This window comes from Larus michahellis, chromosome 5 (genome assembly GCF_964199755.1).
Source record: "Larus michahellis chromosome 5, bLarMic1.1, whole genome shotgun sequence".
NCBI lineage: Eukaryota > Metazoa > Chordata > Aves > Charadriiformes > Laridae > Larus > Larus michahellis.
In genome coordinates, this window is record NC_133900.1 from 42589200 (window position 1) to 42607662 (window position 18463).

General features: G+C 36.7%; 1 protein-coding gene across 4 annotated transcripts in view; it reads right to left on the minus strand.

The window, feature by feature from the left end:
* FSTL5 (follistatin like 5) overlaps positions 1–18463 on the minus strand; it is a 422258-nt gene that overhangs the window by 296215 nt on the left and 107580 nt on the right. Inside the window, exon 1 of one of the 4 annotated variants that reach the window (XM_074589803.1) lies at positions 13838–14084. The exons of the other annotated variants lie outside the window; for them this stretch is intronic. The gene's annotated coding sequence lies outside the window, so the exon portion shown is untranslated. Of the gene's footprint in view, positions 1–13837; positions 14085–18463 lie in introns of those variants that run through there. 4 annotated transcript variants of the gene reach the window in all.

Below are 18463 nucleotides of genomic sequence, written 5' to 3' on the forward strand. Positions count from 1 at the left end.
GTATCATTTATAGTTGTGCCCCTGGCAATACTGTTACACAAACTGTGGGTTTGACTATCATTCTTCATATAGCAGTAGTCTTCACAGTCACCCGAAGGCAGGGGCTGCATAGAATTAATTTCTGTGGAGATATCAAAGGTATTAAATGGACTCTAGCCTTACCTCTATTCACAGTCTCAGTAATGGGATCCTGCATAAGTCTTCTTTGGGGACTAGTCTACCAAACTTGGTAAAACCACTTAACGGTCCCTGTCTGTTTCATTCTCATTCCAACTGACTTTTACCAGCCTGCCGAGCTTTCATACCTTTCACTCAAACTCAAGCTTGAGATTAACGTACCATCCTACTGTCACACCACCTATCTTTTCTTCCACCCAAACCAATCTCATTCTGGGTCTCCCTATTAATCAGATCTAAGATTTCTTCTCATTTGTCATTGCTTATTCCAATAGTTCCCACTTCAAGCACTTTTTTTTGGTACTACAGCTATTCTAATATACATAGTAGGGGTATCTCTCCTAGGAGATTTCTCACAGAATATATTAATCAGTGAATGATTTGAAACAAAGACAACAAGCTCTAATACAGAGATATATTTTACATAAGTAATTTAAGGATAGTTCTTTTACACGTGTTCAGTAACTGGATATTAAGTGATGATAGAAAGTGACACGGCAAGTAAGTTTTCTTGGGTTCCTCTCATACTTCCACCAAAACAGAACCACTAATCTGATGTTCCAGTGGACCTTTACTATGGGGTTATTACAACAAATCTAGCTCACTGACTTGAAACACCGGAAAAGATTATTTTAGAACTCTGAGAATTCCAGTATGTCATAAATCGCATTTTTCTTCACTGCCCTTGTGCTAGTTCTCAGTATCACTGCTATTGGAACAATAATTTCATTACAAAAGGAAAAAAAAAAAAAAAACGAAGAAAGAAGAAAAATCAGAATCTTGACTTTTAATCTCAAAGAAAACACCTCTTTATTCGTGTTTGTTGAAAAAAAGTTTTTGAAAATAGTTTATTGTTGACTTTCAGGGTCACAATCAGATTAGCTTAGCGGTTATGCATGCTGAAACCAGCTATGCACAGCTGAACCTTTGTCCCCTTTGTGCACTTGTGGAATATGTCTCCGTACAATGAAAATTAGTTTGGAGAACAGTCATTTCACAGAAGACAGTAAGGGCAGCAACATTCCAGCACCCTCCCATCTAAACTGCATATATTTTAGCCTCATGTGGTGTAAAAGAATAGAGTCCTTATAGTTCTGAAATTGTTTGACCCTGAAAGGCTTCTTCTTTGTACTTGTCCAAAACAATAGAAAATTATTACATGCTTAGTTTCTGACTTCATTGCCTGTTACTTGGATGAACATTTAAAAGGTTAAAGCCAGCTTTTTTGGACAGATGCCACCTAAAGTCCCAAAAGTGTGTAGTGTGTCTGTAGTTATTATTTGCTTTTTCAGAAATAAAAAATACATTTTTTTCAAAGCATTATAAATTTTTTATTGAATTTATTGCACAACTTAAGTGGCTACTTCTTAAAAAACTACCACCGAAACCGCAGTTCTCCTTAAAATGATGCTATGATTAAGTCTTGATTTTAAGAAAAATCATGATTTGTCCTTAAAGACTTACATTGTTAAAGCATTAAATTAAAGAGAAGGAATAAAAATGAGTTTTCAAAGCTTCATTAAAACTCCAGATTTTGTTGCTGCGTATAGAAAGAAATAAGGCATGAACTTTATATAGTCACGATACCTAAAATAAATTGCTTGTTATTTCTATTTGGAGGTACAGCACAAATGGTACGTAAAGGATTTTTGTACTTTTAATAGCTCTATTATCAAACAATCAGAAATTGGGTTTTTAAAGGATGCCATGCACTCTGGGGCAAAGTGGTGTATTTCTGAATGAAAACTTGCATTAATGCTCTAGATCTTGTTTAGTCATTGATTGTAATCTGACAGAATTTGATGTTTCAGTGTTCAGATAACATTCTTCCTTATTTTTAACTTCATGAATTACATATTTGTATAGCAGTTGCTTTTAGTTTTTTTATTATATCACAGAGTCACAGAATGGTATGGTTGGAAGGGACCTCTGGAGATCATCTAGTCCAACCCCCCTGCCAGAGCAGGGTCACCTAGAGCAGGTTGCACAGGAACGTGTTCGGGTGGGTTTGAATGTCTCCAGAGACGGAGACTCCACCACCTCCCTGGGCAGCCTGTGCCAGTGCTCTGCCACCCGCAATGATGACTTTTATTTTCACTTTTTTTTTTGTTTGTTTTGAGTCATGGTGGACATAATGAGTTTTAAGCTGCCAGAGACTTTTTCATAGATCATTTAATTGGAATGTATGAATGACTACAGTTACTTAGCATGCTTTTATTAAGTGCACAGGATATTATATAAAAGAATTTATCTTTCACAAGAACTGGAGATCAGTGGTCTTAAGGAGTTTCAGGGTCAAGCAAATCGTCAAAGATTTTGAGCATTATTAATACAGATTTTAATAAATATTTTGAAAAACGAGAGTTCAACAAATATAGCTCACTGTAGAGCTCCTAAGTACAAGCAACTTAATCCTTTGTATTTTTCTGCTATCACTGTTTGGAAAAGTGGAAAACAAAGTTCTACTTTAATCTCCCAGACAGTATATGTATTTCTGAGAACTTTGGAAGGGCCCAGAGGGTGGATGGTGTGTGTGCCTTAATCAAAGATGAATGAGGCGTTAACCTCACTTTCTGTCTCTCAGGGAAGTCACCACAGACTGAAACTTATGATCTGAATTAAGCAGGAGCACAGCCAGGGAAGACAAGGGAGAGGCCAGATTTGAAAGACATATTCCAAGAAATATGCAAGTGTTATTCAATTATATTTGACAATTTCAGTGAAATGCTATTGAACAGATATCTTTCTTCTTTGAGTTTGTCACGTCACTGAGGCATCACCCAGAAAGCAGTGTAGTGAATCTACTTGTGCTGAGAAAGTTGTGCAATCAGATTGTCAGGCAGATACATTCCTGACCTTTACCATTTTTTCCAGTGATGTATTTGTTCATGTAACAAACTTAAGTAAATACAAGCGCCACATATTACAATACTGCCCTTACATACCTGTAAGAATTTTAAGATAAGAAAAAATAATAACTTACATGTTGATTAATATAATTATGAGTAGTCTGTCATTTTCTAGAGATCCTGAGTATCATCTGACATCTTTTGGTCTTTTGAAGTTATTTCTAAGGCTTTGCAGAAATAAGTAGTTCCACCCCATATTTTCACCACTCTAATGTTTAGAAGTTCTTTATCCTGTATGTTGATGTTACTTTTCACCTACTTCACCAGGGGTTGTCATTAAGCAGCTATTAATCAAACTGTACCTTATATTTCCAGAACTCTTGCTCCGGTTCTTTTTTTGCACTAAGCACTGTTGTGATACTGTAAAGAGAGGCAAATGCTGTTTAATAACTACTTATTATTAAATTGGTGGGCAATGGTAGATGCTTAAAGGATAAGTAAAGAAACAGGGAGAGAACGGACAAGTTAGTTTATTCCCCCAAGTCCCTGTACTGCCTGAGCTAGAAACTGCAGCTAGCCATTTTGTCTACTAGCCAGTGATGGACTTTAGATCCTTAAGTTTATCTGCTTCCTTTTTTAATTTATGTATATTTTTATTTCCGTAACATTATGTGGGTGTGAAGAGTGTTGCTTCTTTACAGTGATATAACCATATTTATTTAATTTATTTTGTTTACTCTGTCTTCAAACAGAGACCAATCTGTACTTCTGGGTTTTCCTGTTTCTTTCTCTGTACATTCCTTATCGTACTATATTTTTTTAAGGAGCTTAACCAGAAACTAATACAGTATTCAAGACAGGGATGCACCAGGCACTTAGATAGCTGGATATTTTCCTTGTCGTTTGATATTCCTTTCCCAATAATTTTCATACTCTAAAATATTTTACTACGCATATAATTATAATACAAATTATAATAATATATGCTTTATAATGTTAATATAAAATTGTATTTAATAATTATTACATTTATAATATAACTAACAGGTTAAAATATAGAGAGAAATAAAAAATATTGCAGCACATCTTTTAGTATATATACAATTTGTCTGCCACTAAGCACTGACCAGAAATTCTCAGACAACTGTTAACAATAACTCTCGTATGTCCTATGAATGCAAACAGCTAATTCACAGCTACTCGTTGCACATAAATAATTAGGGTGTGGGGTTTGTTTTCCTCATTGTATGTACATAATTAGGGTGCTGTTTTTTTTTTCCTCATGTGTATTAATCTTCTTATTAACAGTGAGTTTCGCCTGCTATTTTATCATTAAACTGATCTATATTATGGGATTCCTCTACGTTGTTCTCTGTCAACCTTAGATGCGCCTGAAAAGATGAGGAGGGATAGAGTGAAGGATGTGGAACAGATAATGGTTATTCCTTATTTCTCACTGTACAGTAAGTTCTTCAGTATCAAATTTAGATTTTCCTTTCTGATTCTCAGAAAGCTCTGTCTGTCATCTTACTTTTTAGCCTATTTCCAGAGCGTTCATGAATCTGATGCACACTGAAGTTTTCTCACTGTTGACTTCTCTCCATTTCAGTTACTTCTGAAACTTTTTGATACATTATTATCCGTAAGAGGATTCTTTTATTCTGTGACAAGTTTGTTCCTTAAAACCCTTGGGTGAAGAACACTGCTGGGAGAGTTGTACCTTCTGAACTGGCAGATGGAATACCTTAGGGCATCTCACTTGCCTCATTTAGGTAAGGGAATTGAGACCATAAGATCATTCCTCAAGCAAGTAACCTGATCTGCCCCATATAATTTGTAACTTGTGTTCCTGTTCTGTCATCTTCTTTTCATAAAATTTCCAAAATCATTTCTATATTGAACACCTCTTTAAACAATATTTTCTCATGTATTCAGTTTGCAGCCATTCATACAGAAACCTTGGTTATGATTTAGTTGTCTTATGAGGGTGTATATATTCTTCAAGCTGACCCTTATCACCGGGATGGGGGAAAAATACTCTGTTCAAACCAGAACTGCAAAGAAGAAACATTTAATCACAGTTTTATACTGCAACTTACGAAGCACAAGTATGAAATATTTTATTTCATTAAAGAAAATTCTACTTGGTATACACTCTTGATTAAAAATGCAGACAGTGAATATATTTGGTACAATGCAATCAAACACAATTTATTCTGCTCAGCAGAGCAACTGGGGCTAATTTTCCAGCCTTGAAACTTTCAGACTGTCTCAGGAGTGGTTTATGCTGCAAGATCCTCAGTTATAGTTAAATCGCTATTTTACTTATCTCAAAAATACCATAACATTATATATTACCTTTTCACTTAGCTGAGGCTATTGATTTTACAGCATTAAACCCTTTGTGTTTCCAAATCTGGTAGTTGATGCTGAATAATCTTCCATATTTCTATTGCACTCAAACCCTCAAATAGTATCAATAATGGGGATAAGATTCAAACACACATACAAACTCCAAGGCAGACAGTCTTACATAAACTGAATATCCAACCTTTTTGAACTTAAACTATCACTTGTAAATTCAAGGTATGTTCTTCTGTAAGCAAAGGCACACTAGACTGATACATATCAGGGCTTGTACATTATACTTCAATATGCATAAGCGCAAATTACAGGTATTTATGGTATCTGTGTGTGATGCACATTGCCTGCTTTATCTTAAAACCAATGACAATATTACACTCAGAAAGAAAGGAATAACTGCTTTGAAAATAATTGGTTCATTTATTCAGCTCCTAAGCCACCAGGTGCAATAAATTTTGGCTGTGAGGGAAAATATTGCTTATCTATTTTTATTTCCATAAAAGGGTATGTAAAGGGTATGATATCAAATAATTCAAGTATTTTTCAGTGAATTTTTTTTAAGCAAAGAAATTGCTATGAAAAGTTCACGTAATTGCCACAGTTATCCCAGTTGATGAACCACTCACACCTGAGTGGTAGACAATTTCTTTCAATTCTTGACAAAACGCAAGGCAAATCTCTATCTCCCCTTTCTCTCATGCTGGTGTTTTTCACCCTTGCGATTTCAATACCTTATGGAAAACAAACTAAATCCAGTTCTGACACCTTCCTTATGAATATCTAATCATGATTAATATATTCTAGGATACCATGGTGAGTGCTTCCTCTCAAAGTTTATTATCCTTTCTAAATCTCCTCAGCAGTTCATTGGTAAGGTAAATTTTGTTCTCTGCCTGACTATTCCTTGGAATTGTTGGACTAGTAGAGACGTTGCTATTCTGAGAGTTTAGCAAGTATATACTAATTTTACCTCTCCTCATGCTGTAATCTTCACGGGGAAGACTGAAAAAATATCATGTTACACACAACCAGTTCCAAATGTGTTATAGTATGTGTACTTAGTGAAAGCTGACTTAGACAGAGTTAATATGAAGAGTGAAAATATAAACCTAAATATGAGAATGCCCTATTTTTAAATGTACATATATTTAAAATTAAGAATTTTTTCCCACTTTCAAAGAAATTGTTTCCCAATTTCCTCAGCTATTATTCTCTTGTTCTGCATTACTAAATGGTGACTAGCCAGGTTATTTGGCATTAAGAACAGAAATATAATTCATTTGAAAATACAACCATCCCACCCCAATAAACTGATTTAATCAACTTAACGCACCTACATAGTATAATAAATTAAATCTTAAATACTGGCTAGATCACTGCATTCCTCCTACCTTTAAGAGAGAAGACACATCAGATATTAACCTGACATTATTTAAAAGGTCATTTTCAACATATCAATGAGTAGTGCTGTATACCCTTGGGTCATGTCAGTCTTTGTCTTTTACATACTATTGATCTGAAAAACCAAAGATTAAATTAATTGTCTGTTTTACATGTCTCAGAAAAAGAACATAAGTTCTATCACCATATTCAGTGTTATTAATAAGTTTGTAATACGGCTACAGTAATAAATATAAACCATGCTTCATTGCCTGTGACTTTGAGGACTTCACTGTATATACTGATGGATGCAAATACCTGCCAAGAAAGAATACGCCACTACCCTTTCTTAAAATGCTTTTACCTACCATTATGGTTTCATGGCAGAAAGGCATCTGCAAACAAGATATTTTTTGTATAAATAGAGATTATTGTATTACATGAGCTTTGAACAAGTAGCAGAAGTTTTAGCCAAAAGTATGTCTTCTACCATTAGCTTGCCTCTACCACTAAAAAGTGTCTCCACATCTTTACCCTCGGTCTGCGTCCTCAAAAACCTCACAACAAACTTCTCCAAGCCATCATACCAACAATGGGGTTCTTAATGAGTAATCACAGCATCAGATTCTCTCTACGAATGCAGCCATAATCCATATCTAGCAAAGTTTGTCCTCGTTAAAATGCTACATGGAAAGCAAATCACAGTGTCGTGATGGCAGCTCTCCACTCCAGGCTTTCACACACAGCACACCTCATGCTGTCACCTTCCAGTTCTCCTCCAGAAGCGGCAGCCACGCTCTCAACTGGACTTGTTAGGTCACCTTAACTACGTACAGCAGGCTTGGGGCTCGCAACAGCGAAACGCAGCGCTGCCACGGCAGCCAACAGCTCGTGCATCTGTGTACCCATCTGTTCCGTCCTTCCGCTGCTACTTTGCGTGGCCACAGCCACCGACTAGGCAGGCACACGCTCTTCATCCTCCACCCACTGAAAGAGGCTAGCACAGTCATTTCGGAACAGCCAGCGATGCTGCTAATAGCTCATGCGCTGGAACACGCAAGCGGAGAAACAGGTTTTTTTAGAAATCTCACGAAAACCACTCACCGTGCCAGATGAATCCGGCCTTCTGCTGACTCCTGTCCATCCCTCCCTCACTCCTCTCCTGATTTGAATTGCAAAGCTATCGCGCTGCACGAGCAGAAGGTGGGGTGCAGACCCTCGCGCTCCTGGTCCTGCACTACCACACTTGGTCTTTGTGTAGGCGCTAGAAACATGTCAGCTGGCTCTGGGATGCGTCCCCCAGGACACCTCCCTGGTAAGCAGCCAGCACAAGAGCCAGGTTTCCCCTGCCTTTCGCGGGTACTCGGGCTCTGCCCCCAGGCTGCTTGCGCCGTCAGGTGCTGTCGGATAACAGCAGAAGCCCAGGCAGCAAGTCTGCCGGGGGGGAAAGCGAGCAAGATGCAGCTGCCCAGGGCTTTTCTAGAAGAGCTTCTTTGGAGTGGGGCCTAAAGGCTTACAGGTGGCTCTTGTGGCTCCGGACACGAGTGGCCCGAGGGTGCCAGGGGCATATCCGAAAGACCAAAACACCCATAACGCGGAGGGGACAATTATTAGGTGAAAACTTTGCTGTTAACTTCATGCGCTAATTTAATCTTACCATTTTAAGCATATTTATTTATTTATTTATTTAAAGGATGACACCAGATGTCTCAGTATCAGTGATCCAGGTTTCAATGAATTATAACGGAATGAAAAATGGCAATTTTAAACCATTCTTATCACGTCCGTCACACGATCTCACAACTGCAATCTCACAATTTCTTCGATATTACAGAAAGCAGAACAAAAAGAGGTTACTATCTTTCACGCATCTCAGAGGGGCTTTTTTTAAATGGAACTGAATTGTGCGTGTTGATCTAACTTTTCCCTAAGACTTCAGTATCAGCCTCAGGAAACTGGTGTATTCACCATCATTGATATATACAAGTGCTAGTTTATGGGAGTTACACTGTCGGCAAGGCGGTCTCTTTCTTCCCTCATTAAGAAAGCTTGTTACAGCTGGTTCCTCAATATCCTAGAGGATTAATGTTTAACATCATGGCAGTATCTGAACCGATGGGAATTCAACTGCTTTATGTTATGAAATCAGAAATACAAAATCTGCCAGCTTAGAACTCAGGCAAATATTTTGGTACTGTTACCATTTTGCAAAATTTGTAACTTAACACCTAACATACCATTGTGTAACCGTGTGCACTGTGCATGCTAGAAAAGACAAATATTTTGTTTTTCAAGTTTTTTATTTAGTCTTCTTAAATAAAATACTGCAAACTAATTAAATGTAATAAGAGAAACAGCTGTTTACACTTCCATAGTAAATCATTCAGTCTATTTTTGAGCAAATATGTCATCCTGGAGAAGGCAAAATGGCCACTCAAGATACAACTTTTTTTGTTAAATGGGTAAGCTGCTAAATTAAAGACTAAAATTCCTCCATATTTGCTATGACATGCTAATCTACCACCCCTACTTCTCCCATTTGTTATTCATGGAAATTTTGGATTTTGGTAAAACGTTAGTTACCAACAAAAACATTGAAGCCTTGGTGTTGCTGAACTCCTTGAATGAATGCTAAACCGTGATATGCCTACCATTAATTCAAACTACCAAGGTAATTTAGGGAATCTCAAGCAAATATTCTGGTTAATATTATGATTTTACCCCTTTATGTCTATGGAACTTGCTCTATTATAATGTTCTAGCCAACAGAGATGGGGTCCTATCCTTCTTGCCCAGTGAAAGAGATTTTTCAATGACTCAGCCACTTTAGTCAGCTCGTCTGGAAGATGTGGCTCAAGACCACCATAAAAATGGCAAAGATTGCAATAGGTGGGTTTGGGGTTTTTACCTCTAATGGGATTTGATGTAGCAAAAATTTATAAAGGACTAAAGAAGGAAATCAGGTGCTACAAAACAAACACATAAAGAGAGGAGGTAGGCAGTTTGGGGCAGGGGAAGTAGTGTTTCCCTTCATAGTGTGGGAAGATAGCTAGAGGACATATCAGAGAGAAATGTGATATGGGAAAGTCTATGACTTGGAACCATGAGCTCCCTGACTGCTTAAAAACAGATGAACACTTATCAGAATGACATGGCTGCACCCTGGTGTGATGAAGAGGAGCATACACAACAGTACAAACACCAACAGGAAATATCAAATCATCAAACTGCAGAGAATAAAGATGCTTGCGGATTTTGGTATCATTGAATCGAACCACAGTTCGATCAGTAACCAAAAGGACTGATGACTGTTGCAGCTATTTAAATAAACAAGGACTTTTTGTAGCTGAGGGCGGTCTGTCCTTATCGGGATTGAACACAAAATACATTTGCCCTCCAGTGCTCTCCCTCAGTGCCTGCATTAATATAATTAAGTCAACTACAGATGAAATGCTGACCTAATTGAAAACATGAAAACAACTCTAAAATCCACTTTAGTATGTTTAGTCCAGAATTTTACCCTATTTATAGGGCTTAGTGACAATGAAGGTTCAAAAAGATGGAAAAAAACCCTCTAAAATAACTCCATTAACTAAAATGAACGAAATCCAAAGTTGCTTATGATTGTGTTTTGAAAAAGTCTGTGTCTAACCATACAGATACACAGAAATATACAAATAAAGTGTTCTATACTTGAATACCTAACATAGTTATAGGCATTTTCTCCTTTTTAATTTAATTGCTGTGGAGTTTTTCTCCTCTCTTCTTTCCTGCTTTGCAGTGACTTGTCTCTCTTTCTTCTTTACTGCCATGAAGGTCAACTTTCTTCACGAGCCTGATTTCAGCATAGTCAGAAAGAAATACAGAAATTTGCACTTGTTCTGTCAGTCATAAAGCTGACTTGGGTTGCTGGTGCAACGTATTGTATTCAAGAGCTTTCTTAGATCCATCAATTGGGGAAATGTCCAGAACCTGTCAGCTTAGCTGCATTCTTTGAGAATACTATGGGAAAAAGTTTGAAGATATGTCTTTGACCCCAATTTGAATTGAAACTCTGATGTCTGATGGACTTGCTGCTTCACTTGGACATTAAAGTGCAAGTGAATAAAAGAAGAATCTTCTCTCCCTATGTAAAATGAAATTATTAGACTGAGTAGAATATGAAGCAAACACATACAGTTTGAAATTTTATAGAACAAAAAAATCCCACCCTGCAGTGTCATAGCTGATTAAAAAAATTTTTTGACAGCTGACTTGGTCTTTTACATTCTACTATTCATAGTAAATATGGTGCATCATTATAGATCATATTAATTTTTCATTGAACAACTGCATCCTTCTTTAAATTTTGCATAGATACTTCTAATAAAATAATGCATTTCTCTTATTGTCTGCTCACAATCCCATTCATTAGGATCAGAACCTTCATTTCCTGCTATGTTTTAACTGCCTTGTATTATTTTACAGAGTTTTATTTTGTATGGTTTTATACTGGTCTGATATATCTACTAGACAAAAGCTTTCCAAATGGATGCTGAAATGGTGACAGTAAACCAGAAAACAGACAATGTCCTGATGAGCTTGTAGCTAAAGTGAATGGTAAAATAACATCTTTCAATAATTCATTAGCTAAAAAAGCTGTCATTTCTAAGAAGAATGAAATGGGGATAATACAAAACCAAAGTAAGGAGCAGCCAATATGTGGTGATAAAACGGTCCGTATGCGAAAGGAATGAATTTTGTCTGTCCTCCACCACCACTGTATAATATATTAACATGAAATTTTCGTGTGCATTTGTTGACCAAAAAAAAAAAAAAGTGTTGTAAGTATTTTATATATATATTTTTTTTGGAAAGACAAAAAGGTAAACAGCTTCAATTTTATTTATACAATAGAAATACAGGAAAAGTTAATGTAAAATTGACTGGAACTAAGTTTTGACCATCTATGGTGCCAAGAAACACTAAGAAGAGACTAAGAAATTAAAGCTCAGCTGGCTTAGGTACGGCCGCCACCAGATACTCCATATCATATCTGGTATGAACTGGGTATAGGCAAGAGCATCCCATCTCTCTTCTCATATAAAGTTATGGCTCTGAAACTACAACCTCAAGAGTAATCATGCTACCTCCCTGAGACATGTTTGTGCTTCCTTTTTTCTCATCCCACCCTGACACTGTTCCCAATTTCTGAGTCAACCCCATAGGCCCTGGGGTTATCTAGGACACCTTTGTGAAGTGCCACGCTATGACAAAGAGCCAGGAGACATTGCTGAATATCGCATTCCTACTGCTCAGCTACAAACGCTGATCAGATAATTGGTGGCAAACATCCAAGTACTGCAGCTACGCACAGGTCCTTTATTGATGAATCAGTTACTGTCGGCGTGAATGCATCCTCAGTGCTGACTCAGGTAAGCATCCTTACACAATTAGAATTGAAAGCTCCTCTTGCCTCTGTCTGTATTTTGAAGGTCTGGGGTTGCCTACCGTTCAGCAATTTCAAATATTTCTTGTTAGCCAGATGAGATTTTCTGCAAACCACCACTGATTAATCAAAAAAGAAAAAGAGGGGTTTGAAAGTTATTTTGCAGGAGACTATTTCTACAGAAAAAAGGTTTTAATCTTGTTCAGCAACATGTAATGCAATCTGAGAACTATTACATGTATACTCTTGCACAGCTCTTGTGTGACTAACTAAGCAGAGAAAAGAGCATCAATGGAGTCCATTCAGATGAAAGAAAGCCTCTTTTTTTGTCTTTAATTAATGACTTTCATTTATTAGTTTCCTATAATTCATATAGTTCATTAAGTAGTTTCACATAATCATTCTCTTATTCTCAAAATTTCTCATTTTGGGCCATGGTGGAAAAGCAGGATTACCCTGCCAAAAGAGAGAGCAGAAAATCCACCTTTCTCTTCTTCAACATCTTAAGCACACCATTGCATAAATGAGGCAATCTGTGTGTACAGTGAAGAGAGGAGATAACAATTTCTGTCCTCCAGAGCAAGATGCCACACAGATCATCTCAAATCACAGCTGATGGCAAACCCAAGTCAAACCTTCTCTCTTTGCCTCCACCAAAAATAAGACCTGGGACTGAGTTACTTCTGTAGCAATAGAAAGTTCCGTCAGGAAGAAGAGTGCCGAAGGACAGAGTCAGTAAACGCAAGGCACTGTACTGAAGAATTAGGTTCATTGTTCCTCTTACTGCACAGGGCAGGAGATGAGGGGAAAGGGGATGATGCTAAGGAAAGAGAGGGGATGTCCCTTGTAGCAGTGCATAGTGCTCGTATTCCCTAATTTCTCACTTAATAAAGGATTGCCAACACCCAGTGCTGGCACTGCAGCCAGCGGCTGCAATTTCTGGGTTGAATGATCGGAAAGAAAACAAGAGGAGAGCCATTGCTGCTCTCTCCCAATAGTTGCCTGCTTTGGGCAGCCTCCTGTGCTTAAAGCCAGCCCCGACTGAAAACTCAAGCTCCAATTTGAGAGTTGCCACTAGGTACTGCTCCCTGGTCATGGCCCATAATAGTACTACAGCCTCTGAGCTCCTCACAGCTTTGAGCGCACAGTAGGGTAACATACAATATACATTGGCAAAAAGAGTGCAGCACCATTCAGTGCTCCAAAACTATGCCTTCTTTCCAAAGTTACTTGACTTCTTTGAACGTCACTCATGAAAGATAGCTTGGATTCAGGTCTACATTTAACCCCATTTTTGGCTACTCCAAAAGCCCAAGGGAGATGGAAATTTGGAAAGCGATATTTAAAATCTACTCCAGAAGAACCATTTTGTACAAAGCTAGGCAAGCCAGCCCTTTTCCAGCTTTTTTCTTTTTTTTTTTTTTTAAACACACCATCATGTGATATCAGCAACATGACTGGGAGGATAAATGTAGCTGTAACAGTGTTTGCTTTCCAGCAATCTCTTTCTAGAATAACATTCCCATAAGGCTATCATCACCCACTTGAATTTATACCACAGGGACAAAGTATTCCACCAGGAGCCCTAAAAGAAAAGCTTAAAACTACGTCTTGGGGGCCGAGAGAGGGAAGTAGTTACCTGCAGCTCAGTGACTGAAGTCACAGGACTGTGCTGTTCTGTTCAACTTCTATCTTGGACAATTATTTTTATTGCCTGTTATACGTCCACAGTAACACCCTCGTTCAAATCTGTTTTACGTAATTTTGAAGAAAGCTGGTTTGGTCCATGAGAGTTTAAGATGATGTTAGAGCATGATATTCCAACTCATAACTAGTTGAGGTGGTGGGCAGTGGAGGAAAAGGTTAGTTTCTGGCCAGATCAGCTCCCTAGTTCAGCCCACTCCCCTCTGATATGAACATCATCTGTCAATAGAAGGAAAGAAAAGACTGATAAGGATGGGAGGGTAGCAGCGGCCCCAACACAGATCAATTAATACTCTAAAATACTTTTTGGTTTATAGTATAGTACTTTCTCTTTGTAAGTCTTATAATCACAGAAATTTTATTTTTTTTTATTAATGAAAGCTTTGCTAATATTTTCTAATCTTAATTCCAGTACATGCTGCTTGATATTTCTTCACATTTTAATGAAGCTTATATTCATTTTTAGGTCTACAGGATGTCTAAGCTGGTCTTTACATAAAACAGTGAAGTAACTATACTATTTGCATGGTTTGTGCATGACACATACTTTCTCAATATCTTCACACAACACAGGAAAAGCATCTTCACTTCAACTAGAAAAAAAATGTTTTTAAATCATTCCACCAATTCCATTTAGTGACTGTCTGTAAAATGGTAGATTAATATAGTTTAATACTTTTACCTTTTGTTTTTCTGATGGATATCAGAGTCCAGTAAGGACTTATCTATTTAGCTACAGTGTGAAAATACATAGCTAATTCTCTGATTTATGGCTTTACTTGCCCTATTATGTCAAAGTGAGCACAAGAAACTTTAAATCAACATACTTAAAATATAATTGAAATACTATTGAAGGAAGCTGAGTACGTGGGTATCTGTCTTTTATTGTTGTGAATATAAAGTTGACCCTGAATCCCACAGTAACATGGAAGACTTTTCTGGTGTTGACTCTGAATAATCTAGACGGAAGTAATAGACTTTCATCCTGCAGATGACATCTGCAAAGATTTGTTTTCACTATGTGACATTAACCTAGCTTGACGCTGTAAACATCCATTCTAAAGAAGCATTTTAAGTTTGGGGGTTTTGTTGTTTAATTTCATTACATAACGGAAAAAAAAGTTAGATTGATATTGTGGGTCATAACAGCCCTTGGTGAATATCCGGTAATTTAGGAACCTACTTTAATAACACAGATTTTTACCATTAATATTCTTCTGTTGTTAGAGTTGCCCACTGACTCTAATTTCATAATATTTCCTGCAGATGGCCAGAAATAACATGCATGCAAGGATAAAGAGGAGGAAGCAAATTTCAAAACAATGCCATAATCTTCATTACAGAAGTGTTCTTTTAGTAATTAAGTGTGGAGCTGCACATATGGTGTCTGATTTATCCACATATTTTCACCGATGCAAACCTGCTATGATAATATTAATGCAAATGTAACCAAACCAGTTTTCAGTCAGTCTGGGAGCGCAGAAAAGCTCCAAAGGTCACCTCAGAAACCCAGTTTCAGTGAGAGATGGCTAACCAATGCTAAAGAACGCCCAACATTACCAAATCTTTTCCTTTCTTAAAAATACAGAACTGGATCTTACAGGGATGATAACAAATATAAATCAATGTGCCACAGCATCCTTCTGCTCCATGCTGAGATAAGAAAATTGATGTTGAAAATAAAAATGATAATCTGAGGCCTTAAGAATCTCAGATGTATGGGAAGTTTAAAATGAGTCCTTACTTCAAATCTTTAAAAAAAACCAACCCAAACTACCAATGATTTTTGCAATACTTTGTATATAACATTGTAAATCTCTTTGGAAGAGCCCCAATCTAATACTTAAATAACACAGATATTTAGAATTCAGAATTTCAATGCATGCATACAATCTACTGTTTGCTTTCTTTATTAGAAAAAAGAACAAAGATACAAGACTCTCTGCTTAAATTTTAACCATTAAGAGCTTCATGGTCAGATCTTTAAGCTTTCTTCCAGCATCTACACATGATAATTCCAGGAACAAATACCCAGTTTATCAAAAATACAAGACTAACTCACTAAATTCAGACCTTTTGCCTCTCACAAGGAAAGCAGAGAATGATGAAACCAAAATTATTAGCCATATTACTTCAAACAGTTCATGGAGGGGTCAGATTTAGCACATAACAAAAACACTCTAACTCATTACAGTCAGCAAATTATATGACAAACTTTCATTTATATCCTTTAATTAAGATGAGGTCTGTTCTATCTCAGAAATTATAGCATGGGGTTGGGGGGGTGTTATTTTTGATACCGATTTTGAGGCTTTGGATATATAAATCAAATTTTCAGTATAGTTTTATTAACTTTTTATGTGTATACCACATACATATTTTACAAAGGCAAGCATGGAAGCCCTTTAAAAAGTTTACTTATGCATGGAAGAAATTACTGAGAGCCTAGAGCAGTAGATGAATGTGCCTATCACACTGAAAAGATATAAAGGACACAAATATATTTAAATATTAGAGTTATGGTCCATAGGGGATACCAATTTTGAGATCTGATGCCTGAAGCACTCTACTAATGCTTCAAATGATACCCCCATGGTGCACATAACCTCCTTCCACCTCGCTGACTGCAACAAGAACATACAAGTGTTGAGTATTCAAATATTTTTGTGACAATAATTCTCCAAGCGTAAGAGAAGAGAATCAGCTTATTATTAGATAGTAGACTAAAATGTAGTTATAGCTAAGCAACACAGTTTAAATTCACTTGAAAAACTGTTTCCAGTTCAAAGAAGAGTTAGCATAATACAAAAGTGAAATCTCAGGAGTGATGTTAATTATGTTTTTTCTCAGTGTCCCAAGGAAAGAACTAAGTCAGCCCATGCATCAATACATGGAACATTTTTTGCAGAATATTACTGTTTATCAAAACCAGCCTGGAGGAAAAAAATCATAAACTCTAAAATAGAAACATAATTTTCATGTTAAAATGCTACCGTAGTACTAATTATTGCTGGGTTTCAGATTTACATAAGAATATACAAGTAGCATAAATGGAAGACAGAAACGTAACGTATATGTTAGAGGACAAGCAAATTTAAAATTAATATTTTAACTCTCCACTATACTATCTGAGATTCACTCACCTCAAAAGGCATAGGAAATAAATGCAAAATACGATCAGTCTTCAAACTATCATAACCTGGTTCTGTGTGTCTTGTGGTTTATTTTAAACAAAAATTATCTCTGTCAAAGGACTTGATAATATGGAAGAACTGCAATGTGATGAACTGTATTTCAGTTTGAAAATCGGCACTCAAGATTAAAAACATCGATTTCTCACTGAAGGTGAGGTTATGGCTAACCTTGGTTGCTGCAAGGAGAGGGAGGACCCATGTGATATAATTCCATTTTCAAGGACAAGCCAAAAATACTGTCAGGAAGAGCCTCTCTTCCTTCTCTGGGGCCTTTCTACTGATAAAACAAATGATGAACTGAACTCCAGTTTCCATCTTGAGCAGAGTGAAGAAAAGAAAGACTCACAGTTAAAATAAGGTGTTTCATTTTTATATCAGGTTTTGCACTCCTGTGGATACTGTGGGGCTAACTGAGCAAATGTTTGGAAATGATACGGTTTTTCTGACCATTTTCTGAGCCTTCACCTCTTAGACCAGAGGAATACCTGGACAACGCAGAGAAAATCTGCCTTTACCAAACTCACTAGGCCTCAGATTTCATTTTACAGATTCAACAACCTCAAATCTTTCATAAAAAGTGAAGAGTCACGAAGATTTTGTACAAACTTTATGTCTTATGAAGGCTTCTGCTTTTTGTTGACCTAAGACTCAAACCAGAACCTTAGAAGGGAAAAATTAGACACTACTAGAAATGATGATGCAGAAGTGACAAAAAACTCTCTAAAATGCACCAAAAATAATTCCCCTTCTCCTGAAAGAAAAATTCAAATGCAAAAAGCATTTTCGAAATTCACATGGTACATCTCTTCTTTTAGTTAAGTAAAATAGGTTATTTTCTGCTGTATTAATAGGAAGTTGGATTGCTGCAACTCTAAAACATAGTTATTTGTGAGTTGATCATTTGTTCATGTGCATTTAGCTTTCCATTACACTGGCGTTTGGTCCCAGAAAGCAGATACTATTCCTTTCTGTTTATATACTCAATGTGTTTGAATCTTGCATAAAAAAAATAAATCTGATGGTGACAGGGATAATTTCTTAAAAGAAAACTTAGATTTTGGTAACTTTTCCATGTAGGGAATACAATCTTAAAAAATACACATTCTAGTACTTGGTGAACTCTCATCTAGAATTCACACAGGGAACAAATACATTCTGGGAATCATAGCCAACAGGAATTTTTATGCTGGTCTTGACTGGAGGCCAAATTGCTATGCTTTCCTGCAAAAAGAGAAATCCTTTTGTGGCAAATTATAGAATATAAAATTCATAGAAGAAGTTTCTTCCTAATCTATTTTATTTCTCTTCTTCAATTATTTATATGTATTTTGTCTTTATATGTAGATACATACTAAACTTTTTTGAAT